General features: G+C 38.0%; 1 pseudogene; it reads right to left on the bottom strand.

Moving 5' to 3' along the window:
- Positions 1-2,674: 2,674 nt before the first annotated feature.
- On the bottom strand, positions 2,675-3,385 carry LOC150019748 (large ribosomal subunit protein uL15 pseudogene; annotated as a pseudogene).
- Between the last annotated feature and the right edge of the window lie 2,555 nt (positions 3,386-5,940).

Genomic DNA, 5,940 nt, shown 5'->3' with positions numbered 1-5,940 from the left:
AAGTTCATGTTACCATGTAACACGGCATGCTGTTCCTTTATTCAAACCAGTACTTATTTTGCTACTGCATTCAGTACATTTTGACCACTTTTCAAACAACATGTTATATATAATATAATACCAGGAATACATCCCAGCATGAGCCACTGTGAAGCCATGGTAGTTCCACAAAATGTTGCCATTCTGTAGTCATCTCTTAAAATGATTCAATTAGATGTGATTTAATTTAATTTAACTTGGCATGCCATCTTCTATTCTGTAGATCCTTCTTGAAAGTCTGGCACTTTCATGTATAATTTTTCTTATGGATACAAGAGCAAATATCAGAAGGAGACTTAAACACAGTCTCCCTGGTGGATGAGCTAACCTATCTTCTCTCTGCGCTGGTGATTATCCAGACTCAGGCTCAAATAACTGGCAAGGTCAGGGCTTGACACCAGTAGGACTCAGTGATTCTGCCTTTGTTCCATTTGGTCAAATAAGGAAACTCCCTATTTTTCTGTGTTTGAAAAATGGGATATGGTAGTTACGCTACTTAGCCAAGGGATATTTTAAAGATTATGTAATAAGAAAAAACATTTTGAGGTTGGAAAGGAAGAGCATTAAGTACCATTATATTGTAGTAAATGTTATTTTAAAATACAAGTCAAAATCCAAGTGACTTCCTGTGTCAAAAATCTTAAGGTCATAAAGAGAATCAAGGACTATTGGGAATGAATAGAATCTTACAATTATCCAAGCCAACCCTCTCACCTGACAGAGGGAGAAACTGAAGCTCTGAGAGATGTCATCCAAGATGACACTTCTACAACATGATACTGCTAATTAATGACAGAGCAAGAATGCTAGTCTGGGAGTCCTGAATTCTTGCTTCCTCCCTCCCCACATCCAGTGGGTAGAAAGTTACTAAGCACCGTCAAGTAAGAATTCAATTTTATTTCCTTATCACCTTTAATAGAAACTGTTTCCAATGCTCCCTTTATTCTTTGAGTTAAAATTTTGTTCATAGAATAATTATGTTAAATAGGTGCAAGTATGTACATAAAGCTGTCTAATAAAAGAATGAATTTAAATGTAAAACATTATATGTCTAAAAGTTTAAGAAGTAAGCATCAGAGAGCAGGTTTTAATCAAACTGAAAGCTTATACCACCTGCAGCACCGTATCTTTCTCTACCAGGCCGTGCAGTGCTACAAACACACTGGAGAACAAAGGTCAGTGAATGAAGTGGAACCAGTTTGACAGAGAGTGTGCAAACTAATTTCAACAGATTGATTAATATGAGAAGTAAATGTGTTAGCCACTAAGAAAGAGGGCTTTGCAATCTTTGTGATTTTAGAGAGCTCACCCTTCTTTTCAACTAAGCAAAAGTGTGTCAACTTTCTGCAGACATCCTGTGGATTGCATTAAGAAATTTAATATCAATACCTCAGAGAACCTTCTTTACCAAAGACTGGGAAAACAAGCAGCAAGTTGGTTTATTTGTAATGCTATTGGAAATTGTATTAGTAGATACTTTCAAATGATCAAGAGTTCAAACAGGAAATTATAAACAGTGCTAGTGAAGCTGAGACTAACCTTGCCTAATCAAGGGAGAGGGTTTTTCTCTCCTCCAATATTTTTTAACTATGAAAGAACTTTTGCTTTCTTTCATATATTTTCACGCAACCTCAGTAGGATTTAATATATATTTAGATAGACAAAATTCTCTTTTATTTTACACACACGCACTACACATGAAACAGTAAGAAAGAGTTAAACAGGAAAAAATGCTAAGAAAGTTTTACATGGCAAGAGCTTTTCTGGTGAGTTTTCAAAGTAGCTGTATTATTTGCCTATATTTATTCCTTTTATTAAAATAAATCTTTGAACCTAGCACACTGTGGATACTTCCTGTTTCAGATCATTAGGCAGTTCATTCTGATTTTACAGATTTGACATGATATGCAAGGCAGAGGAGCTTAAACCACAACTCTGGATTTGAATTCAGTAGTCTTGACAATTTTAGATTCTCTGTGATATTACACCAGAAATGAAGACAAAAACGATCTCATTTTAGTCATTACTTTCAATCTGTTCTCTCACTTGCAAACAAAACTGGTAAGGAAGCAAAAAAGAAGTGTTTTACTTTTTTCATTGACCTTGCATCCAAAAGATGAAAGTGAAGAATATGTTATAAATTGCCTAAAAGACAAAAAGAAGAGAAATGAAGGTTGCACAATAACACAAAGTAAAACTCTGTCTCAAAATCAGTGAAAATAGACTTTTTAATGATGCCAACACCTTACTTTTGTGGAAACCGTCACAGATCACATAGTGGCTGCATTTTGTGTCTCATATAATGATATCTCTACAATGCTGAGTGAGAGCATTGGTATTTTCCTGACTCACACAACAAAAGCATGCTGCTTAATGACTCATTCTCCTTGCTTCCTGGTGGGCCTGGCTGTTCCAAGACACTAAATAGGCATACATTATGGTTGCCGTGACAACTACGTAAATGTTATCATGCTAATATCAACAGCTGTAGTACAGTGTTTCCTGAAAGTTGAATTGTTTCCTTCCAAAGTCTCAATAATTTTAATCCTTGAAGTTCTTCAACAACTACACAAAGTTGATTTAAGAATTGCTAATGTCTTTCTTTTCCTTTTTTTTTTTTTTTTTTTTTAACAGCTATTATTTTCACTTTATAAATGAAAAGTTCAAGTTAGGTAATAGACCAAGGCCTCTTAAGTGTTGGTGCTATCTCTTGCACACTCTTTCTCAGGGGGATTGGCAGAGGAGCCCCCAGTCTTTATACCTTAAACTCCTAAGCTTGTTAGGCAGGTTTCTGACACAGGTAGAGGTGCCAAAGAACCTACACTCAGACCAGAAGACAAAAGCACTTGTGAAAATTTAATGAACTCCCCTCCATGTGGCTTCAAGCTACCAGCACACAGGCCCCACCAACACTTTTAATCTTCTCTTCGGCTCTTCTGCTGAAGAATTTGGCCTTCACAATGACAGGCTGCTTTGGGAGCTTTCCCTTCCCCAGAACTTTGTAGTAGCCCGATCGCACCACATCAATGATGGGAGCGACTCCGGTCTTGCTTTTCGCAGCATTTACCCGTGTCTGCCCACTGACCAAGGTCCACAGTTTGTCAAGGTTGACAGTGGGGCAGAAGCTCTGGTTCCTCTTTAAGTGGAAATGCCTCATACCAACTTTCCCAAAGTAGCCTGGGTGATATTTGTCGAAGTTGATCCTGTGATGATGCAAGCCACCAGCATTACCTCGGCCTCCCGGGTGCTTCCTTTGCTTGCCGATACGGCCATGGCCGTGGCTCACGTGGCCCCTAAGTTTCCAGGTCTTCCTCAGTCTGGATGGCATGTTGATGGCCGAAATGCAAGAGGGAGGTCTCTTTTCTTAACTATAGAGATTGCCATAGTAAGCTACAACTCATCTTTTTATTTAAAATTTATTCCTTCTAGTAACTGGTGATTGACATACGATGTTGCTTATTGTATTTTTAGGAAATAAAATGAAAAATATCAAAGTAGAAATAACAAAGAACCATTTAATCAACTTCATTAAAGTTATAGAAACTCAAATTTAAGGAGACAAATTTGAATACCTTAAGCATTAGCCAGCATTTTGTGATTAACAGCTAGTTTTACGTGGGTGGTGTTTATGCGAACTATGACACAGAAGGACTTGCCTGTAGAGGGTTTGTATCTGGTGGGAAGGTGTTCTCTCCCTCTCCTCTCTCTCCAGTAATCAGATCCAGTGAGAGCTGAGAGGCAGCAGCAGAGGTTCCTAGTAAACCTGTATTTTTATTTTAAAATCTCACTTTGGGGAGGTTTATAATATCTTTCAGGAGGATTATGTGAAACTTCAACTACCAAGGAGCACTTAGAGCCATTAAAATGAACATCATAAAAAATTCAATGACCTTGAGGGTTCTTGAAATGACTTTACTGTTTTTGTAACTGGGTTCAAGCATCTGTTGCTGTTTTTTATATAGTGCCTTTCATCTTTCATTTTGCTTGCCCTCAAGATGTTGGTTATTATTCTTGTCCTGAGGTGTTCTTTGGAATCCTTCTCACCTCAAGTAGGCATTGAAAAATTACCAAAGGCTTATATTATTTCTAAACTGCTCCTGCTTAGGAAACAAGTTAACTACATGTACCAGTTGGATCATATCAGTACAGTAAATGGTCCATTTAGATGAATTGAATGGAAGCAGATTTAACAATGGGACTATTCACAGGGGTGTGGACAGGGATAGGATGGTGGGCACTCAAGATGTGTAGAGTCAGAAGCCATTCCCACTCCTAGGCATCTAGGTAGATCACAGAAGACCAACGTTCCAGACCGTGGAGGGAGCAGGAACCATGAAAGAAGAGCTATGGATGTGAGCAGCTACCTTTCCACCAGAACCTAGGCAAGGCAGGGAGTGGAGGGGAATAAATAGCCCAACCTATCTCTCTTTCCATCTTTTTCTTTGGTTGTCAGTGCCTCACAACCAAAAGCTCCACAGCAAGGGAGCCTGGTTTTTATGCAACTTCCAAGGGGTTAGCCCCCAGGGCATGGAACAGAAGAGAAGGGTAGAAAACTGGATCTGGGTCTGGTGTTTGGGCAAATGGAGAAGAACCAGACAACTCACCAGAACTTTAAACTGAGTCAAAGTTTTTGGGAAAAAAAAAGTGCTTGAAAAAGAAAAAAAGCTAGAAAGTCATTGGCAAATAAGCTAAACAAGAAAGTAAAACCACAGAATGAGAGAAAATAAATTTACCTCATTAATTGGTTTCTAAAGCATCATTTTTCTCAAGCCAGGCTCATGAGATAAGTAGGAAGTGGAAGCTCACTAAGTAGTGTCATTTTGGAAAATGATGTAAGTAAATGAACTTATCTTTTAAATGTTTGTCCAGGACAGTTTCATCTCTCCCCATTTCTGGATTTACATGACTATTTTTTCTCTTGATATTTTCATATTGTTAACCTGATCTACTGGTCTTTAAGCTAAGTGTTTATGAAGATTTCTAATTTGGACCAAAGATATTATTATATAAGTGTTTGCCAGAATTCCATTAAGTGGAAATATTAATGAGTTTAACTACTTTTTGGAAGATAACAACTTAAACCCAAAGGGCTAAGTACTGGGCACATTCTGGGCATTTGGTGAATTTACTTTCTTGATTGTGATCTTTGTTATTATCACCAGGGGGCGTCTTGAGACAAACTATCCTTTATAGTTTTTCTATACATAAGACATACATGTTAAATAGAGAAAGAGTAACATAAAGATGAAGGGCAGCATAATTGACAAAGTGGCTAAAAATAGTAAGGTGGTCTGTCTGAGGGGGTGTGAAAGACAGAAAGGGCAGATTCCCCTCCAGTGCCTTGGTAACAAAGTTATAATTGCCTCTGGAGCTGTTCTGGTTCATTCTGATCACCAGCTAGGCTACCTTGTTCTCCCTTAGAGGTTGTTGCTCTAAATCATGCCTCAGGTGCCAAGTGGTTAAAATCTCCAAGGTAATGAGTGTATTGCACAAGGGTGGTGAAAACAAACGCTTAACAATGTCTTTGAGGGATTTTTTAAAATCTCTAAACTGGTTTACTAAATATGTCCAAGGGTATCCTCAAGATCTTGTAAGTACAGCCCTTTCAGAAGGCAGCAAGTATTACCTGGTAAGCCGTGTACATCACTGAGAGCCATTTCTTTCCCCTCCCTGCCTTGAATTATTCATTTGTTAGGAACCCCCACCCCCCACCCTGAAACATATGTACTACCTTAGAACAATTTACAACCTGTACTTGTATATAGTAGGTCTGCTCTGACACATTTTCAGTGTTAAAATGCTGTTTAATGGGAAATTCCATTTTCTATTGTGGCAACTTTAAAAAAATGCAACTCACTTAGGGAAAAATGAAATACTAAGCATTTGTTTTTTACAGTTTTT

The sequence above is a fragment of the Furipterus horrens genome, unplaced genomic scaffold (genome assembly GCF_987537825.1).
Source record: "Furipterus horrens unplaced genomic scaffold, mFurHor1.1.pri manual_scaffold_2, whole genome shotgun sequence".
Lineage (NCBI taxonomy): Eukaryota > Metazoa > Chordata > Mammalia > Chiroptera > Furipteridae > Furipterus > Furipterus horrens.
This window is presented reverse-complemented; position numbering and strand designations above follow the sequence as displayed.